Genomic DNA, 22,964 nt, shown 5'->3' on the forward strand with positions numbered 1-22,964 from the left:
GCTCCAGAGGAACCTTCAAGGGGAACGCCACAGAAGGATCTGCCCATGGCAAGATTAACTTCTTCTCCCCACTCAGGGGTAGGGGGCCAGTTGGCACTGTTCCTACACAACTGGATGGTGCTCACTTCTGACATCTGGGTGCTGCAAACGGTGTGTGGTTTCCACATAGACATTTATGGCTCCCCACGCTAGACCAAGTGCCCTCCCCTCCCCTTCAAGTTCTGTGCACACGATATAGAGCTGGTTGACAGGGAAATCTGGGCACTCCTGGGAAAAGGTGCTATTGTCCCCTGATCCTTGCATCCCACAGGCTTCCACAGCTACACGTTTCTTGTGTAGAAAAGAGATGAAAGTCAAAGCCCAGTCATTGACCTAAAGACCTTCAACGAGTGGCGGGTATTCTGATGTTCTGCCTTGTCAAAATGGAGGGAACTCATTTTTTGAGAAGCCTCTTCTGTCACCAGGACTGGCTCGTCTGTCATCATCTTTGGGCTGCCTATCCATTTAGCATCCAGCCCGGCGATTCCTTCAGTTAATATGGAGAGATCAGGTTTTCAAGCTCACGTCCCTTCCGTTTGATTTATATTCCACACCGTGGTGCTTAACCAAGGTGCTAAAGCCAGCAATCGAATACTTGCGAGTGCAGGGATTAGCCTCAACATTCTTCTGATGAACCAATGCCCAGAAAAACTCCGGAACACCTCCAGTTGACGGTCTTGCTATTCATTCCCTGGGGTTTTTGATCAACGGAGACAAGTCACACTTGACCGCGACCCAGAGATTGACCTTCCTGGGGTTTGTCATAGATTCAGTTGATGCAACCTTGAGCCTTTCCTCCAGGAAAGTGGCGGAGATCAAGCAGACACTGAGAAATACCCTCAAGAAGGAGAGAACCTACCTCTGCCAACTCGCAAGAATAGCAGGCCTCCTATCCTCATCTATATAGGTAATATTCCGAGGGTTGCTTAATAAGTGTTGCAGCGACTAAAAGCGTCTCACCTACAAAAGAGCCGCACATACGCCCAGATGAACACCCTCTCCTTGGAGGCTAAAGATGAAATGCAATGGTGGTTGACTCACATGGAATAATTGAATGGAAGCGCCATATTCTGATCTAACCCGGACATAGTGATAGATTCTAACAACAGTAGGACAGGCTGGGGTGAAGCTGCAGAGATTTGTCCACAGGCGGAGTCTGGTAGTCTCACGAACAGAAACTTCATATCAATTGTTTAAAACTGTAGTGGGCTCATTCGCTATCTGCTGCTAGACCAGGGGCAAAGTACAGTGCTGTGTATTCCTGAAGATGGACATCGTCTCAGTGGTCTCCTATATCAATCACATAGGAAGGACAAAATCTACACCACTGTTGGATCTCACCAGGAATCTGTGGGAGTTCTGCACAGACAAGATCTCGCTGACAGCGGAATATCTTCTACAGGCACAGAACAAAGTTGCAGATTGGCACTCCAGACATTTCAATGATGTCAGCATATGGAAATTGAATCCCTGATCTTTCAAGCTCTGTCTCTGATGTGAAGTCTCTTTTCGGTGGACCTATTTACATCCGGCTGGACTTCCAACTCGACAGACTATTCAGCTGGAAATCAGACCATCAGGCAGCGGCAATGGATGCGTTTCTCCACAATTAGAGCAAGGAGAAGGGATACACATTCCCTCCATTCTCGATGATAGCATGGGTATCCGCACAATTGAGGAGACACCAAGCAGACACAGTGGTCATGACACCTTTCTAGAGAACTCACGTTTGGGCTCCAGAATGATGGAACTTTCCTGGGATTCTCCAAAGCGTCTAACCCTGTTTCAGGATCTCCTGCATGATCCATGGGGAAATCTTCACAGTTTGGTGATCAAGGGCTCTCTGAAACTGATGACATGGCGGATTACAGGCAGCGATGGAAAGTCCAGAGACTTTCAATGCAGGCTCAATACCTTCCTTCAAAGGCCTGGGCGGACTCCACCTGCAAACAGTACAGATTAGCCTGGTCTAGATGACCCAGTTGGTGTGTTCAAAGGGGTATGGATCCTGCAGGGTCTAACATTGTACTTATCCCAAACTTCCTATCAAAGTTGGAGTCACAGGGCATGGCCTACAGGTCAGTAAATGCTATAAGGACTGCCATTTTGGCAGGACATAATCCTATTTATGGTAACTCAGTGGATGAGCATACAATGGTTAGGAAGTTGCTGGGAGGCGTATGCCTTGCCAGGCCTCCCCGACCAAGATACTCCTCCTTGTGGGTCATCAACAGAGTCCTCAACATGTTCTTATCATGGCTGAATAACAGGCACCTTTCAAGAAAGGAAATATCAGGTAAGCTGGCGATGTTGCTTTGCCTTGTTTCCTATAAGAGGATCTTGGATGTCAGAGCCATGGATATTACAGGTAGCGTTTTTACTCCGGAGGGGATTATCTTTTATATACATACGTGAACAAAGACAAACTCTGTGGAGGTGTGCTACCCCTTCTTTCAGGATAATCACAAGCTTTATGTAGTGAGTTGTATTAAGGCATAAGAGAAAAAGGCAAAGGATATCCGTCCTCCTGTGAAACGCCAGCTTCTCATCTCTAGGAAGAAACCTTTTTAAGGCAGTTTCATCTCCCACTATTGCTACATCGGTTAGATGCATGCTGCAGGAGGCAGGTACTGACACAAGTGTTTTGGAGCCCATTCAGCAAGGGGGCAATGGTGTCTAAAGTGGCATTCCTGGCCACCAGAAGAAGACATTATGTCCACAGCAGAATGGTCTTTGGATTCGGTATTTAAACATTATTACTTATAACCAGTGATGGCTATGACTTCACTGGAGGTGAGCAAATTTTAAACTAGCATAACCCTTGCCTCCGGTCCGGACATAAAGTGCAACATTTCCTAGCTATCATAACAGAGAGTTTCAACTCTATTGAGGACATGAAGGCGAGGATTATCCCACCCAGGGATCAGAGATCAAACTACCCTCTGGCAACATACAAGTAGGGATGGCATACTGAGCTAGGTTCTTACTCTCTTTTATGGCATACAGTTTTACGATGATGTGCATTCTAACAGACTGAGGCATTTGACAACTGGTGCACATTAAGGCATGTTATTGGAAATGTAAACAAGTAAACAAGTTCAGATCGGTAACTCATTTAATTTATTTCTAGGGAATGATTAATCAAAATCAATCAATCAATCAGGCGTTTGTTAAGCGTGACTACTCATCTGTAAGGGTCTGAAGGCGCTGGGGGTGTGGGCTGCAAGTTCCAGTCCATCAAGGAGGGGGTCTGTTGAAGAGCAAGGTTTTGAGGTTTCTTGCAAAGATGGGGAGCAATGTTGTCTGTCTGAGGTGGAGCAGAAGGGCGTTCCAGGCTCTGGCCACGAGGGAGGAGAAGGAGTGGCCTCCCAATCTGGTGTTTCTGGTGCGGGGACCATGGCGTAGGAGAGCTGGGCTGATCGAAGGGTCCTCTGGGGTGCATGGAATTTGAGTCAGCTGTCCAGGTATGCTGGTCCGGTGTTGTGGAGGGCCTTGTGTGAGTGGGTGAGCATCTTGAAGGTGACTATAGCCTCGATGGGGAGCCAGTGGATTATGCACAGGTGCTGGGAAATGTAGCAGTGTCTTGGCAGGTGGAGGACCAGTCTTGCAGTGACGTTCTGGATGTTCTGTAGCTTGCGGGTGAGGGTTTTGTTTATTCTGGTGTAGAGTACATTGCCGTAGTCGAGTCTGCTGGTTACCAGAGCGTGCCTGAACATCTTTCTTTGTTCAAGGGGGATCCATTTGAAGGTCTTACGTAGGAGGCAGAGGGTGTGGAAGCAGGAGGACGAGACGGAGTTAATCTGGCAGTCCATTTTGAGCTCAGAGTCCAGAATGATTCCCAGGTTGCGTGCGTGGTCCGTGGGGGTGGGCGGGTTTCCGAGGGCAGGGGTCCATCAGGTGTTGTTCCAGGCATCGGGGTTTGGGCCCATGATAAGTACTTCTGTTTTGTTGGTGTTTAGTTGAACGCAGTGGTTTTTCATCCATTTGGCAACGGCTTCCATGCCTTCTCGTAAGTTGTGTCCGGCGGTGTTGGGTTCGTTGGATAGGGAGAGGATAAGTTGGGTGTTGTCTGCGTATGACACAATGTTGAGTCTGTAGGTTCTGACGATAGGGTCGAGCGGAGCCATGTAGACGTTGAAGAGCGTCAGGCTGAGGGAGGAACCCAGGGGGACTCCGCAGGTGGTAGGTGTAGGGTCCAAGAGGAAAGGAGGGAGTCTGACCCGCTGCATTCTGCTGGAGAGGAAGGAGCGGATCCAGTTGAGGGCCTTGTACCGGATCCCTGCGTCGTGGAGTCTACATATTAGGGTGCGGTGAGAGACTGTCGAATGCTGCTGAGAGGTCGAGGAGGATGAGGGCTACTGTTTCTCCTTTGTCCAGTAGGGTGCGGATGTCGTCTGTTGCGGCGAGGAGGGCGGTTTCCGTACTGTGTTTTTTTCTGAAGCTGGATTGGGAGAAGTCGAGGATGTAGTGCTTTTCGAGGAATGTGGCGTATTGGCTGTTGATGGCTTTCTCGATGACTTTCGAAAACAGGATTAAATATCATGGCTGGCGTGTTCATGGTTGCTCGAAGAAAGAGGCTGCGTGAAGGAGACAAAGGACTATAAGGACAATCCCAGCAAGGGGATTGGATGGACTTTCTTAGTTTTAACTTTCTCTGAGGTTCCAGGGAAAAGTAGTTTATTGTTGAAGACATGATGCTATTAAAATTATGGCTGCTATCTTAATAAAGTGAAGAATGTAAGGCACAAGCATCATCTACCTGCCTTAAAAGAAAAAGGTAACTTTTAGTTACGATAGCTAGGAAATTTTTAATTTACAAACAAATATAAAAAGAAAACTCAATTTTCATTGTAATGGAAGTTTGGAGCGTTTCTAAATTCAATTGAGGCCATCTATTATCCATACTATATTTTGACTGATGCACTTGCACTGCTCCTACAAATTAATCTGAAGATATCAACTTCATTTTTAGCCTCGAAATTTCAAATTCCTTCACATTTACAGAGCGTTCTAAAATGTTCAAAATTTTACATTTTGCTTCGTTATGTTTTATTTATATACACTTTATTAGACAGTTAATATTATTTCATTTCCCTAGCAGCCACGGACACCCTAAATAGTATTTGCGGACCCTCAGTGGTCTTCGGACCACAGGTTAAGAACCACTGATTTGGGCCATTTTAGTAGGACGGCAAGGTGTTAGGAAGTAAGCCATTGTTAATTGCATCAAGTATCGCTGACGAGTCTAGTAAGATTAGCAGACAAGCTTCGTCTTTGTTTCGCATTTCATGGAAGACATCAATGATGTTGAGCACATCCATTTCAGTGTTTTGCCCTGAGGAAAACCCAGCTGAGTAGTGTTCCATAGTTCATTTCATTAAAAGTTTAGGTCAATTATTTTCTCCATTATGTTAGGCATGAAAGGTAACTTGGCAGCCCATGATATGGTGGTATTTTACACTGCCGTCAGTCCCATCTTTGTTATTATTCAGAATGTGTCTTTGATGCCTTTCTTTAAGGCAGAGGGAGGTGTCAATGACATTTATTCAAAGTGGGAGGAAAAACGGAACTGATGGCTGTGCTTAGGTTAGATGAATTAGGGTCAAAAGAGTAGCAGAATTTGAGTCGGTAAAGAACAGGAGATTTCTTGCACGGGGGAAAATAGATGTAATGTCCCACGAGGAAGTCACCTGTATGAGTAAAATCTCAGAATTAAGCTAACATTATGAGTTGCATGGTGATATAAAATGATAACAGCACAGTCAGAATTACCAATATTGTACGGTATTATATCTCTTTATCGGACTGTTCCGAGTCAAGCAGCTGGAATGGGAATAACATGCAGGAATTGATGAGTCCTCACCACGTCATGCATTTTATTACCCATTTGAAGGTAGGTTCTCACCCAGACTTTTAGCTTTCTTTGAGCTGATGAAGGCTCTGGGTTAAAACTAAGAAGTCACTGTATATTTTTGCAGCATTCCTGCCTCATTTGCAATCCTGATGCCACCAGTCCCTCCCATTTTTTAGCTCATCGATATTCCCGGCTACTCGTAATGAGGGGCCTACTTCCCGTCAATGTAGGTACTGAAAGGGCGAGATTTTGATCGATACCTTATATCTATTGATCCAAACCTCGATCTGGTCGACTGAACCTTTATTGCCTGTCTTGGAAGGAAACAGTACACCTATCTGCAAATTAGTTCACCCAAGAAAGGACTCTACTCTCAAAGATCACGGACAACTTCTAGGTTTCAAAAGTTTATTGTAAAGATATAATGAGCTGCAAATACAAGCATCTCAGAATGAGATTCACGAGATACACAGGTCCAATTACATACATGTGCTCTCGAAAAGCCCTCAGACGAGCAACAGAAATCACTAACACAAGTTCTAAAAATAGCAAAGCTATCAGCATAGACGCATATCTCTCCTTCATTTAGGTTGGAGGAAAACAAACACAGGTTAGGCGTCCCTACCCTGTTCTAGATGGTATCCCTACTTAACCAAATCCCAACCTAACAAAGGTGTCAGCAATGAATGACCCCCAAGGGAAGTCACCCACTCTAAGTCTCTTGGTGAAAACCTAAAATTCTCCAGTCATGACCCCTCACTGCCTACCCATCCGCTCTCTAAAGGGTCCTCAGGTCTCTGCTCTAACTCCACCCAGGGGTGCTGTCCCTAATACAAAACAGTCAACAACATTTGAGACGCCCCTTGCGAAACGCCTCTCACGTGGTGCAACTTCAGGCTTTTTCCATGATGCTTTGTATTGGGCCTCAGACGTTAGAGTTGACCTTGCTTCTCAGTCTCTTCTCCGGCCCGCTGATACCCCTTAAACATTCCAGAACCCTCCTCCATGTCTGGGCCGTCTACTGAACAGACCTCTATTCATTCACTTATAATTGGATCCCCCCTTTCCTGTTGCAGACAGATATCTGCCGCCAAGAACCCAACTCTCATAGACTTCTAAAAAGGCTTGCAACATTTCTCAGCCCAGACATGTACGTGTAAATCAATGCTAAAACATTTCAGGCCTACAATATTTCACATTATGATTATAGCATTCAATTTCTTCATTTAATTAAAGCATGTTAAACTCTTATTCTATTATTTAGAAAACATTACTCTAAATCATGGCCCATTAATGCAATGACCAAAAACGTTAAACAATCTGTGTCGTGAAAAGAAACACCTTCCCTTTTAGCTCCAACTCTGGCCCTGAGGCCTACCACGTTCTGCGTTTTACCACAGACCATCTTATATGTTAACAGCTACACGACATAGATTCAAAATAATCACGTCTAATAAAATCATATAATGTCACACATTTCTGTATTAGTTCCACTTCTACTTAAATCTCTATATTAGCTATACATTTAGAATATAATTTCAGATACTATTAGCACTCATGGCATTTCTCATCATGACTTGTGCTTACTATAGGTAAGTGTGATGTACTCATACATTTATATCAGTTTGCGCTCTCTCAGTTCCCCCCTTTGATGACCTCTCGGGGTCATCACTAACATTTAAACTGCAGTTATTGCTGGCATTCTCTGCGCTTCCAGAGCTCTCAGGCTCCTGTACTGATTATCTTGTATGGCAGCCAATCTCTGCAACTGTTCTCTTTGGGCCCTTTCTAACCTTCTTGCTCTGTACCATTTGAATACCCTCACCAATCCCCACAATATTATCCCACAGATCAATATTATGATGATAGGCTTTAGGATATACCAAATAAAGCTTTTGCCTAAGGTGGAAAACCACCCTCCAACTGTACTCATTCCGTGGCCCACCTTTTCCCAGACATTTTCTCTACTCAAGTCTTCGATCTCTTTGTGTATATTAGTTATGTTCTTAATAACTTTCTCAAGGGGTTTTGAAAGGTCTGGAATGTAAGTGCAACATTCCTGAACCTTCAAAGCCTTACAGACTCCGCCCTCTTTTGCTAATAAGACATCTAATGCAAGCCGATTTTGAAGAACCATAGCCCTTATCGATTGCATCTCTCCTTCTACCAGCATTAAGGACTGAGCAGTGCTGGCAGACAACCTGTCGACAACTGTTGCCAGTCGTCTAATTTTAACATCATTAAGGATTATTCCCAAAAGAGGGAACATAGCTCCAAAGACATCTCCAACCATTTCTGCATCGCCTAAATCTCTCCTTCCCCTCGATGATGTCTGGCCCTCAATGATCAATAAGTCTTGTGCATGATATATTTTGGGGAAGACAATTGCCAAGTAACATGATCCATACCAGTTGTCAGGTAGTCTCACGTAAGCATTTCTTCCACATACAAAATACACATTTGGAATCACCTGCATTCCCTTCAGGAAATCCTTAGTGTAGTACTCTAAATTAAAAGCATGTTCACAGTCAACTTCACCCACGTATACATTTTCATAATACGTTTTGGCTCGGTGAAGACATAACTTTCCTTTCTGCGCTTTATCTAAAGCTATTGGACCACTACTACCCTTTCTCTTATGTGACTTCTCTTCCTCGGTCCAATCTAATTTCCCTTGTCCTGATTTTTTCAAAATCTTTTGTCTCCTGTAACGATCATCCACCTGCCCTATGAACTTTTTCTCGACTTCTGACACCTTGCATGTCAGATTATTTCTACGGGCATGTGAAGTATCTAAGGTAATCCAAGGAATGAAGAACTTGGCCAATCTGTCTTCACTCTTCCAGTAATCCCATTTATTCATCTGCTTATAATTTGGGACTTCTGGCAACACAGAATCATAATTGGAGAAATAGTATTCAAAACTATCTCTCTCATAAAATATACTAAGCAATAAGCTACATGTAATGCCATATGTCAGAGGGAGGTGATGATATCGAATTCCCTCATCTACAGACGCAGGCAACTGCATGCAGACGTAGCAATCCTTAACCTCCATGGCATCCACGTATTCATACAAAAGTTTAGCATAAGCATTTGACCTAAAGTCTCCTTGGGACTCGTCTACATGTAACCTGCGGGCTTCTGCAGCCAATAACGCTTTCTCTTGAGTGTTTTCCCTTTTCTCACCTGCAACAGTGGGTGTAAGTGTTACTACAGAATTCGCATCAGTTACCTTTACCTCTTCCTCATGTCCCTTTACATAAGAAATTGTTACCACTAAAGCTATTAATATTATCACTCCTACTATTAGTGTACCTATTATACATTTAGCTCTGCGGTTCGGGGTGCCGGCCTCCATTTCGTCAGACAATCTAGCTTTTCCCTTTCTCTTTGCAAAAAAGTTCTTTTCCTCTCGTTCCTTTACAGTCTCTTTCAATCCTTTTTTGTCTTTAGAATCCACACAGCTGGAGGCTGACAGCCTTTTCCGCAAAAAGTCCTTTCACAGTTCAAAAAGACAACCCTAGCCCTTCTCCATCCACTCAAGGGGTTCCCTAAAATTCTCTGCTTCCTGGGCGCTAGGTAATCTTCTTTTCTTCTGCTTGCTTTATTTACAAAGTCCTTTAACAATCGACTATTAGATTTGTGGTTGCAGCTTCAATAGCATAGTTCAATATTTCCATGCGAAGAGTATGCTCTTCATGTGCTGTTATCGTGGTACCAAAGTCGGGGAATTTCAATTCTGTAAGAAACATGTGTTTTAACTTGCTGAGGCGGGGAGGTCTGGGGAGCACGAATGTTAGTGACCCTTCTTGTTCGACACCGGGTACCAACAGTTGTATTTCCACGGTGATAATGGGCTCAGAACTGGACACCACCACCGCTCAGATCCTCCCTGTCTCCGGTTTCACAGACATTTGTCGCCAGATATGTCCACTCAGGTGTGGAGTATCTTCTGTTAGGCACACGCACTCTTCTTGACCTTCTTCGGTCTGGTGCTTCAGCGCCCTGAGCACCTTCTTCTGGGTCTGAGTCTTCTGATATCGGAGGAAGGGTTGCTTCTGGAGTTGACCTCAGGCTAGAACTTCTTCTTTGTGGCCAATTTGCTTCTCCACGTGCCCTTCTACTCCTTCTCCTTCTGGTCTGTTCTCGCTCTCTTTCAGACCTGTCAGGGTCAGACTCGTACTCCCAGCTGTCTTCTCCTTCTGTAGCGTCTTCTGTTTCGCTGTTGTACTGACCGTCCTCAGCTTGGTCAGACTCGTTCCCTGCTTCCACTGGCACCTCTACAGCTTGGCTAGCCCCCTCTATGGCTTCTTGGTCCTCTGCTGGACGTCCATCCGAGAGAGGAGCTGTTTCCAGAGGTGCTGGAACCCTTTTCGTATGCGACGCGTGTATCCAGTTGGGCAGGCCTCCCACCTTTACAGCTGTACTTGTGATCAGGATGACCTGGTAGGGCCCACGCCAACGAATATCCAAGCAGCTTCTTCTCACATGTTTCTTTACCAGGACCCAGTCCCCAGGATACAGGTCATGGCAAGGGCCCTGGCACGCTGGAACCTCTGCAGCCTGCACCTGAAGGGACACAGAACGCATGGCGTCAGACAGTCCCTTACAATAGTCCAGGATCATATCATCTGTGATATTTAACAGTGCAGTAGCTGGAATAGATGGCAGTCTCATTGCTCTCCCCATTAACACCTCATGTGGTGACAACCCTGTTCTTCTGTCTGGGGTACTACGAAGGCTCATGAGTACCAATGGCAGGGCGTCAGGCCAATTCAGGGTCGTTGAGGAGCAAACTTTCGCTATTCTGGACTTGATCGTGCCATTAATTTGTTCCACAATTCCTGAGGCTTCTGGTCGGTAACTGCAATGGAGTTTTTGGTCTATATTCAGTGCAACACAAATCATCTTCACAAGCTCGCTGTTAAAATGTGTTCCCCTATCTGATTCCAAAAAGGCCGGCACCCCGAACCGAGGGATAAGTTCTCTAAGCAGTAACTTAGCCACTGTGAGGGTGTCGCACCTACGTGTAGGGTATGCCTCAACCCATCTGGAGAACACACAAACAACCACCAAGACATAGCGGAGGCGGTTGCATCTTGGCATTTCAATGAAATCTATCTGCATTCTGTTGAATGGACCTCCAGATCTTCCTATGTGACTTAGTGCAACTGGTGTTCTTTTCCCTACATTCAGCTGCTGGCAGGTCACACAACGCTGGCACACTGCTTCTGCTGCTATTCTAAACTTAGGATTGTACCAAGTCTGTCTAAACACTCTCAGCATAGCATCTCTCCCTAAGTGTACGGGACCATGTATGAGTCTAGCCATTGGACTCACCATCTCATTGGGCAACACTGCTCTGCCGTCTGCTGAGACCCAAAAATGAGTCTCACCCACTACACATCCTGCCTTTACCCATGTTTCCTTTTCTGAATCAGGAGCATTTTCTTGCATGGTTGACAATTCATCCCAAGTATCAACAGTTTCCAGTATCATGGCTAATTCAGTTCTCACATTTATTCCACCCACATCCACCTCTGTGAAAGAGTAACCTTGTTCTGCGCAATACCGCGCAACTTCATCAGCATATCTATTGCCTTTCGAAACAAAGTCCTCATTTTTGGTATGTGCGATGCACTTTACAACTGCGATACTTGCTGGACATTGCAATGCTTCTAACAACAAGCGCACAAACTCTCCATTGCGAATGGGAGAGCCTGAAGAAGTCATGAACCCTCTTTGAGACCATAACTGCCCGTAATCATGAACTACCCCAAACCCGTATTGGCTGTCGGTGTAGATGGTGACTCGAATTTGATTGCCTGCTAAGCAAGCACGTGTTAGGGCAATAATCTCGGCTACCTGAGCGGAGTGTACTCCTTCCAGGCACCCTGCTTCCACAACTCCTTCAATTGTACAAACAGCATAAGCTGCTCTCAACTGCCCAACTTCGTCTCTTACACATGAGCCATCGACAAAGAAAACTTCATCTGGGTCGGTCAGTGGCTCATCCACGATGTCGGGTCTGGGTTTGGTGCATAGTTCAGTCACATCGAGACAGTCATGGTCTGAATATTCATCATCATCATCAATATCATTTGGAAGTGGCATTAAGGTAGCAGGGTTCAAAACAGAGCATCTCTTGAGGGTCACGTTCTCTGCAGCAAGAATAACTTGCTCATAGCGCGTGAGCCTGCTATTGGTCAGATGCTGTGTTTTGGTCCTGGTCATCAACAGTTCAACAGAATGTGGCACGCACACCTCTAACGGGTGCCCCATGACGATATTTTCACATCTCTCAATGCTGACACCCGTTGCAGCAACGGATTTGAGACATCCGGGCAACGCTGCGGCTACTGGGTCTAAAGTAGCTGAGAAATAAGCAACTGGTCTACGGGCATTCCCATGGATTTGGACCAACACAGACAACGCACAACCTTCTCTCTCACAACAGTAAAGAAAGAATTGTTTATTGTAATCAGGCATTCCCAATGCCGGAGCACGACACAGGTCCTCTCGCAACTGTAGGAACGCCATCAAACAGTCTTTGTCCCATGGTACCGGATCACTCACCTCTTTGTGCGTCAGTTTTTGCAAGGGCTTTGCTTTCAGTGAAAAGTTCACGATCCACTGTCGGCAATAACCCACCATCCCTAGGAACATCCTGACCTCTCTCTGTGTCTGAGGCGCGTTCATTTTCATGATCGCCTCTATCCTGTCTGGTGACACTTTTCGTTTGCCTTTCTCAATTCTGTGTCCTAAGTACTGTACTTCTGTCAGGCAGTACTGCAATTTTCCCGGGGACACCTTGTGCCCATTGGCAGCTAGGTGATTTAACAAAGCAATGGAATCTTCCCTGCAAGCTTCTTCTGTTTCTGACGCCACAAGGAGGTCGTCTATGTACTGGACCAGAACTGACTTCTGGGGCAGCACTAGACTTTCAAGATTTTTCTTCAGAAGCTGGTTAAAGATCGATGGACTCTCTGTATACCCCTGAGGGATACGACACCATGTTAGGACGCGATTTTCCAGCTTAAATGCGAAAAGAAAATGGCTATCTTCGTCCAAAGGGATCGAAAAGAAAGCCTGACAAAGATCTATCACAGTGAACCACTCAGCTTGGAATGGAATCTGAAACAGTATCACTGATGGATTCGGTACCACTGGACAACATGAAACGACTATGTTATTAATCTTTCGAAGGTCCTGCACTATCCGAAATTTCCCATTTGGTTTCTGCAGACCCATAATCGGGGAGTTACATGGACTACCCACGATTTCTTTCAGTATTCCCTGTTTAATCATGGACTCGATCACGGGTTTTATGCCTGCAATCGTTTCTGGAGTCAATTTATACTGGGGTGTTCTTGGGAACTCAGCATGCGGTTTCACTACAATTTTCACTGGGTCCACCCCTTTGACTAATCCAATCTCTTCCCCAGTGAAATCCCATACCTCTGATGCCACTGTCTCTCTCAAATCCCAGGGAAGCTCGTCTACTGTCAAAGTAGGGTACAGCTCCACACATATTCTTGAGTTTGCAACTTTGAAATCTGCATCATCATCATTAGTCAATACCTCCACTCCCTGGGGTGTACAATATATAGTACAATTCAATTTGCACAACAGGTCTCTTCCTAGCAGACACACAGGGCTTGAATCGCAAACCACAAATTGGTGCTCATCGCTGTACTTCCCTATTTTCACCTGTACCGGTTCTGTCAATTGGGTGGTTATTCTCCTGTTTGCGACCCCTACCACCTGTATGGTCTCTCCAGACATGGGCAGGTCTGGAACTGCAGCTGATCTGATCGTGGATCTAGTGGCTCCTGTGTCCACCAGAAATGTCGTAGGGCACCCTGCTACTTCTGCTTCCACATAGGGTCCCCTCTGATCTACCTCTAAGGCTGCCCCAAGGGTGCAGTCTTCTCTTTCCACTCTCTGTCCGGTTAATGGGTCCACATAATAGCATTCTTCACCTTCCACAAACAGGGGCATTTGTCTATAGGTCTTACCCATACTCCCTACTCGAGGAGGTTGCGGGAACTGGGCTCGGGGAGGAGCCCCCCCCCCTTTGAGCACCTTTCCTTGGTATGGCGTCGCCCCTCTCATAGGTGCGCTCTGGACCTCTTCCTCCTCTATCTCTTGCTCTCCTATCTCCACATTGTAAGGGCACTCTCGTTTCCAATGCCCCAACTCGTTGCACTGGTGGCACCTAGTCGTTTTCTTCAAGGTAGCTATGTCTACTCTGGGTCTGAAGGTAGTACTCTCCTCATTACCCTTGCTCTGACTGTACTGCTTCTTACCTCCTGTACCTGTCCCTTGCTGCTGTTGTTGCGGTCCCCCTTTTCCTGCTGCCTGCAATTGTACCACCATCAGCTTCTCTTTTAGTTTCTTAGCCTTGGAGTCTACCTCATCACAGCAGTACCTAGCATATCTCAGTATTTCATCTAGGGGTCTACTTTGCCAACAAATCGAGTGTTGCTGAATCATTAAACTAATATCCGGTCTCAGTCCCAGGACGAACTTGGACACGAATTGCCCTATGTCCTTTGGATCCATTACATCCAAGCCGCTATACTGTTTAAACGCCTTCAGCAATCTCTCGTAATATTCATGGACTGTCTCTTTGGGTTCCTGTCTCGTTCTGTCTATTCTGACCCAATCTATGTCTTGCATTGGCACTTTTTCTTTCAGCCAAGTCATCACTCTCTCGAATTTTGCCATCACGATCTCGGACGGCCCATTAGTCCTAGCATCTCTCTCTGGTTCCGTTGTGGGCCACTCAGCGCTAACCTTGCATGCTGTCCACAGATCTCCTGGTACTACAATGTCAAACAGCGTGTTCAGATCTATCCATAGGACTTTTGAGATCTTTACAAACCTCTCGACTTGCTTGTACCACTCCACGGGGCTCTCTCGTAACTTGGGGAAAGATGTGGTAAAAGCAGCTAAATCTCCCCTACTCCAAGGGACATGTACATAGCTCCCATTGGCAACTTCACGCAAAGGGTAAGCTTCTATTCCCTGCTGTCCTGGTGTTATACCAATCATGCTTCTTCTGCCGGTCCCTTTCTTGGACCACCTCTCTTCCCATTTATCTAGTGCCCTCCATGTCCTTATTCCAGTAATCAGTTCCCTTATGTGTGTTTTCAGCCCAATCGTTCTCCTCTCATCTAGATCTCGATCTGAGTAATGTAGCCTGTGGTTACCCTGTAATGCTTTGGTTCTTGACAAGTCCACCATATATTTGCCTGCTAGTTCGACTAACTTCTCATGGACTGCTCTCGCTTTTCGTGTGATGTCCTTTGCCATATACAGTATTTCATCCTGTTCATACATTTCCATTCTTTCTAAAGGCAGGGTACCATCTACCATATCATCCAGATCTGACCTTAAGCTGGAGACATCAAGTCTCTTGGCTTTTATCTCAGCTCGCAATATGTCTTTTGAAGGGGGCTCACTGGTCTCCCTACCATCCCAACTTCGAGCTCTGCGTTTGGGCTCAGGAGAATTAATGGGTGGCCTCCCTTGCTCCCATCTCTCCAGGTCCCATGCTCGGCCATCCAATCTTGGAAGGTGATGGAACACGGGCCTTTTATCCCTACTCTCTCTCTGCCCACTCTCGTCTTCTTCTCTCCTCTCACCGCACATCTCTCTGTTATTTTCCCTCTGGTCGCTACACTCCCTTTGCCTCGTATCGCTCAGTATCCGATACGATCCTTCCTGGTTCCCCATATTCCCTGGGCTGCGCTCATTTCTGTCATCACAGGGACTATGGTGCGACCTCTCACAACTCCCATTCTGTTCTCTGGTGCCAGGCACACAGTGTGGACACTTAAAGCTGTTCCTGTACTCTTGCGCTCTCCTCTCCCCTTCACTGAGTATTGGGCACGCCACCCCTTCACTCCCGGGGCCCCCGTTTTCCAGGTCTGTTCTACCTCCATTCCGGGCCCAATGGGTGACTCCCCTACTCCCTCTACAGTCCCACTCCGGGCTACTCTCTCCAGCCCCGCAGTGAGTCCGTGCTCTGCTGTCCTGACTTTCCCTTTCTGCTTCTGCAGCATTGATGCACTTTTGAGCCTTCACTGCCTCATCCCACTGCTTCATGTACTCATTTAGCTCTTGAAAGGATTTTCGTCCAGATCCCCTCAGATCCATTGGCCATCTAGGGCCCCCAGGATCTCCTCCTGGGTCCCCTGCTGTGTGCATCGGGGTGCTCCACTCTCTGGGTATCGGCATCTGACTTGGGGAATTAGTGGTATCGTTCCTCCTTGCCTGCTCTGCTCTTCCTCTGTCTTTCCGTTTCCGTTCTTCCCCTTTTGCTCTCTCCTGGTCATATATCGATATTATAGGACCTATGGTAACAGGTACCTGTAGTGCATCTGGCAATGGGTAGGATGTGGCGCTTTCCGTTTCCGGCGCTCTTTGTACCACAAACCTACCGACTACCTGTTGCACCTGACTAGGCTGGAACAACTCTTTCTTTGGCTCAGGATCCCACTGTGAACTGGGAAGCGGTCTATGCTCTCCTGCATTGCCCCCCTTTTCTCCTTCAGTATTCTCGACCTCTCCCCCTGCTCTATTATACGGGGGTGGCCTGTCTGTCAGTAATCTGTTTATCAGGCTGTCCTCTGTTTCGCTCTCATCATCTTCTTCCATGGGGCTTTTATTTACTGGCGCCTCTAACACTGGGTACAGTTTATTTATTTCCAAATTATGCACTCTCCATCTTTTAGCATCCGCATCCCACCTGGCATCCTGTACTGCCCTTACCGAGCGTTTCACCCTTTCTTGCCGTCTGTTCATATTCCTTTCATGCGCTGCCCTAAGCCATGCTTCAAGGGCTTCAAACTGGGTTGGTCTAGGCAAGGGTCTCTTTGAGGTCATGACTGATTTCAATCGATGTAACACCTCTAATCTGAACGTCCCGTACTTCGGGAACGTCAGTTCCTCGTTTCCTTCAGTAATCTTACTCCACTCTGATATCCAAAGGATCGTATGCAACCCAACATTTACTGCCATATAACGAGCTGGCGTACCCTCCGGCGGGGCTTCTTCCCCTTCATACGATCCTCTCCTCTCTTTCTTAAACAGCGCTTTCAACCATTTAAAACACTTCATAATTATGCGCACAAAATCCAGCCTCGCTACTCTGTTTACTTCCTGATGACAATCCACCAATCCTGTCGCGGCTTTGCTAGCTTGGCCTATCACAGCGCGGTCTTTCTCCTGTTGGCCAATCACGTCGCGACCCTGTATGACGTGTTCGCTAGCTGGCCTATCACAGCGCGGTCTTTCTCCTGTCAGCCAATCGCTGCGCGACACCACCTGACGTCTCTTTTCTCCGCTTCGCAGCAGCACCCCTCCTTTCTCAACTCGTCTCCCGGTTATGCATGCGTCCCATTCATACACTGAAAAATGACTACTTCCGACCAAGCGGTCACTTCTCTCGACTGTACGTCCACAGTCTATCTGTAATTGTCAACACAACTGACGAGATGTCTATCGTCTCTCTGATAGGTTACTTACACACACAGTAACTTCCGACCAGCGTCCGTTACTCACGCACTCACTCTTACGTTCCCCCTATCTCGGTCTCTCGGGTGATCAATGGTACCTCATGACCCCCTTCACACTAGTTGACAATTACTCTGGGTGTCCGATACACCCGAACCACTTAAGCTCTCCTTGAACTTAAGATTTCCACCGGTTGCGCGCGCTCACAACCTGTTCCACAGTCACTCTACAGACATTCAACTCCGCCAGACATTACAACATAGATACAATACAAAACACCGCAATCTAACACGCATAACCCTTTATACTCACTCTCTCTGATACTGCTGCTTTTTCTGTCTCACGTCATCCGGATCTTCATCTGCGGGCTGTTCTTCCGATCATCGATTTCTAGGGGCCTTGGGGTAAGCTAACCTGGCCTAGGTCACCGTCCTCAAGAAGGCAACCATCCTCTATAGCTACCAACTGAAAGGGCGAGATTTTGATCGATACCTTATATCTATTGATCCAAACCTCGATCTGGTCGACTGAACCTTTATTGCCTGTCTTGGAAGGAAACAGTACACCTATCTGCAAATTAGTTCACCCAAGAAAGGACTCTACTCTCAAAGATCACGGACAACTTCTAGGTTTCAAAAGTTTATTGTAAAGATATAATGAGCTGCAAATACAAGCATCTCAGAATGAGATTCACGAGATACACAGGTCCAATTACATACATGTGCTCTCGAAAAGCCCTCAGACGAGCAACAGAAATCACTAACACAAGTTCTAAAAATAGCAAAGCTATCAGCATAGACGCATATCTCTCCTTCATTTAGGTTGGAGGAAAACAAACACAGGTTAGGCGTCCCTACCCTGTTCTAGATGGTATCCCTACTTAACCAAATCCCAACCTAACAAAGGTGTCAGCAATGAATGACCCCCAAGGGAAGTCACCCACTCTAAGTCTCTTGGTGAAAACCTAAAATTCTCCAGTCATGACCCCTCACTGCCTACCCATCCGCTCTCTAAAGGGTCCTCAGGTCTCTGCTCTAACTCCACCCAGGGGTGCTGTCCCTAATACAAAACAGTCAACAACATTTGAGACGCCCCTTGCGAAACGCCTCTCACGTGGTGCAACTTCAGGCTTTTTCCATGATGCTTTGTATTGGGCCTCAGACGTTAGAGTTGACCTTGCTTCTCAGTCTCTTCTCCGGCCCGCTGATACCCCTTAAACATTCCAGAACCCTCCTCCATGTCTGGGCCGTCTACTGAACAGACCTCTATTCATTCACTTATAATTGGATCCCCCCTTTCCTGTTGCAGACAGATATCTGCCGCCAAGAACCCAACTCTCATAGACTTCTAAAAAGGCTTGCAACATTTCTCAGCCCAGACATGTACGTGTAAATCAATGCTAAAACATTTCAGGCCTACAATATTTCACATTATGATTATAGCATTCAATTTCTTCATTTAATTAAAGCATGTTAAACTCTTATTCTATTATTTAGAAAACATTACTCTAAATCATGGCCCATTAATGCAATGACCAAAAACGTTAAACAATCTGTGTCGTGAAAAGAAACACCTTCCCTTTTAGCTCCAACTCTGGCCCTGAGGCCTACCACGTTCTGCGTTTTACCACAGACCATCTTATATGTTAACAGCTACACGACATAGATTCAAAATAATCACGTCTAATAAAATCATATAATGTCACACATTTCTGTATTAGTTCCACTTCTACTTAAATCTCTATATTAGCTATACATTTAGAATATAATTTCAGATACTATTAGCACTCATGGCATTTCTCATCATGACTTGTGCTTACTATAGGTAAGTGTGATGTACTCATACATTTATATCAGTTTGCGCTCTCTCAGTACCTTTGTGGATACACACCAAAGAATAGTCTGCACATAGGGCTGAACTGATTTTCGTTGGTATGCCGCCTGCTGCACCTAATTAGGGTATTCGAAAAATGCAACTCACTACTATCTTCACCCACAATGGTGAAGTTAATAGAGAAACAATAAAGCACATACTGCGGGGCCCTGAAAAGGCCATAATTTACAGGTTTTAGAGGCTACTCAAAAGTAAAGAAAAGCAGAGCAGGGTACGAACGACACTGGACAAGGGGATGGCTGAAAGGGTCGAACTCAGGCAACCCAAAGGCGGCACTCGTTACTGCAAAGTTAGTTACCTCCATTATATGATCAACCTCTGTATATGAAACTGCAAGTGTGGGCAGAGTGTGAAATAGGCACTGGTAGGCAGGGCTAGAAGCAAGCCGTGGCTTGGAGTGTGAAGTGAAGGCAATGCTTGGCAGCTTGGAAACCAGGTATAAATGCGGAGTTTGAGGTGCTGGCACAGGCTGACTGCAAAACAGACTCATACCTGGAATATGAGGCACTTGTATTGATTGGTCTTGTTAGAAGCATATGCTGGTGGGCAGAATGAGGTGCTCATGATCCTGAGTTTGAAAAGTTAGCACTGGAGGTAAATGTAAGGAGCCCACAATGTATGGAAGGGTGAAATGTGGGCACTGGGAGAAGTGGGCACAGGTTGGCAAAATGAAGAATAGCAGGGCTGGACTGAGAATCAAATGCAGCGCTGGCAAAAGAGTCCAGACAATCCCGCTCTCTCTCTATCTCTGCTGAAGCCCCTCATGTGACTGCTATAATTAACCTTGGGAAGCTACACAAAATGACAGAGGCACCAGCAGCAGCCCTGGGCCTTATAAAATCATCATCAAACATCCTCCGTCATCTGGAAAATGCCAGATGGGACAAATGACCAGTCCAGTTCGAAGGTCACTTATCCAAGGCAAGCAGCAGTGGTTTCTTCATGAGGGCGGGGGAGCTGCGTGCTGCGTTAAGTGTTAAAACTAAAAATTGCAACAACATTATTTCACAAGGGCAAGCTACAGCCTTCTCCCAACACAGAGAAATGGGAGTGTGTCTTCTGCTGCTGATTGGCAGCATAGAGGACAGGAGCAGTGGCTTGACTGAACACTCCGAAGTGTGCATGTCACTTTGGGCGGCAGTCTTGACATGCCACTTTGAAGCTCTCAACCCAGCTGTCCCAGACAGTTGGGTGGAGACCAAGCAAAGGCCTCCAGGGCCTGAAGTAGAGTCTAGCCTCCCATCCAATCCAGCCACTGCTCTCATGCTGTTTAGCAGCATGAGAGCAGAGTCTGGAATGGTTAGGGAAGTTAGCTATTCAACTCGTGGTCGAAGCCAGAGACTGCAAAGGACACAGAAGATGCAGCCTGGGTAGGTAACATGTATTTTATTTATAATGTTACTGTAATGCATGCCAGTGATTTAGTGTTCATTTATTGTGCATGTTTTTTTTAAATTATTGTCTTTTGTGTGGTGGTGGGGCACTTCACTCGCCCCACCACTTTCAAAGGATATCAGCCCCCCTGCTGGCAGGGTGCGAAATTGGTGCTGGTGAGGGCTCGCACACTAGGGCAGAAAAACCTTATAAAAAGACAGTGTTACAATAATATGAAAGCAAAGCTTTTCTTTCTTGTTAAGCACCAATTTTCATAAAACAGTTTCAATCAGTCATTGCATAAACATATTCCCTATGGCACGCAAAACAGCAATGTAAGAGCTCCTTTGCACTTTTTCAAAAGCAGGGTGGGTGAAGCGGGTGGCCACAGCTCCTGTAATGCCAATGCAAGAAATTCTGGGCAAGATGGCGGCCACGTCGAACGCCAGTGCCAGTTCCAACAGTTATCTTGTACTCTGGCGTCATCAGTTTGCTAATGGACCCACCCTGGGCTGCTCAAGCCCTGACGGATGCCCTTGACACCTAAGCTGATCAAAGCCACTGGATTCACCCTAGAAGCACTGCAACAGCGATGGCGTGGTATGCGGCATTGCAGACTGCAGGAGGAGGCAGACGGGGAGCTGGGGCAGGGGCAAGCAGCAAACCTGGTCGACCGGAGGTGCTCCTGCCCTGAAGGCCGTGGGCCGAGGATCGAGTGGTGCGGACGGCAGACCAGACCTGAAGGGGGTGGTTCTACCCCTGGAAGTTGCAACGCCTTGCCTACCTTCGCTGCCTGAAGACGGTGGAGATGCCTGGGGAGTGACTTGGAAGTGCGGTGGGGCACTGGAGAGCCCCTGTCAAGCGGTGAGCTGAGGCTGCAGGAAACAGAGCCAGACCCGACAGAGGGTTTGAGATGCCCCTGGGCCGAGGTTTTATGGCCAAAGGAGGACAAGGCTAAGGGCAATACCTGGTCTAGGTTGCTGTGGTGTTAATACATTCCATGTTGGAGTGTATCTTACATCACCAAGTGGAATATGGAATGATTGTGGGATGGGAGTTCGTAGTGGGACAGTTGAGAGATCTGTTTTGAAGTGGGCTGGCAAAGTGAGAAGCGGAGTTGCCAAATAAAGATTCAACTTCACACCATATCTGACTGACTGGTGTACTTTACAATTGGCAACTGAGGACGGAGAGGTTTTTTGGTTCCGGAGCATCTCTTACTGCTTCAATCAGTTCCTTCTTTGGAGAAATTCCATCCTCACCAATGTTGTGCCCCAAATACGCCACAAGGATGAATTGCGTTCATTTTTAGGACCCGCAGAGTATTATTCGAAATGTGTACGTAATTTTGCGGAAAAATCGTGTCATTTAAGACAGTTACTTAAACAGAGAAATAAGTTTGATTGGAATGCTGAGTGTAAAGAGGGATTTGAAAATTTGAAAAGGGATATTTGCAAGGCTACACCCATCAAGGGATTTGATCCAGATTTAAGAAGCACTTTAACTGTAGATGCGAGTGGTAAAGGATTAGGGGCAGTTTTAACCCAGAATGAGAAAGGAAATAAGGAGGTTGTAATTGGTTTTGCACCAAGGAGTTTAAAACCCACTGAAGAGTTGTATTCAGTGATTGAGAGAGAGACCTTAGGATGTGTGTCTGGAATGGAACATTTTAGGGCATTTTTATGGGGAAGTGAATTTGATGTGAGAACGGATCATAAGCCTTTGGTGAATTTGTTAACTACAAGTGGAATGGTGAAAGCATCAGCGAGGATTGCTAGATTCTCAATGAGATTACAAGACTACAATTGTAGAATAAAATATGTACCTGGTGTGCAAAATAGGATTGCGGATTGTTTAAGTAGAATTCCATTGGCTATAAAGGAGGTACCAAAGAGTAATTGGGATGACTATCAAATCGCTTTGGTTGAGGATGAAGGTTTGGAATCTATAGGGAAGGATAAATGGATTTTAGACTATGGAAAAGATCATTTTATGAAAGTGATTAAAGGTAAAGTTTTGGAAGGATGGGGAGAAAGGAATTCTGAAGTCACAGATGAAAGAAGTTATTGGGAAGTAAGAAGTGAGTTAAGCGTGGAATCATGATTTGTGTATTGAGGAGGAAAGATAATACAGCCGAAGGGGTTGAGGAAAAGAGTGATTGATTTGTGTCATGAGGGACATTTTGGTATTGTGAGAACTAAGAAAAGAGTTAAAGGTTCTTATTGGTGGCCGGGAGTAGATATTGAAGTGGAAAGGATTGTAAGGGAGTGCAAAGAGT

The sequence above is a fragment of the Lissotriton helveticus genome, chromosome 3_1, assembly GCF_964261635.1.
Source record: "Lissotriton helveticus chromosome 3_1, aLisHel1.1, whole genome shotgun sequence".
Taxonomy (NCBI): Eukaryota; Metazoa; Chordata; class Amphibia; order Caudata; family Salamandridae; genus Lissotriton; species Lissotriton helveticus.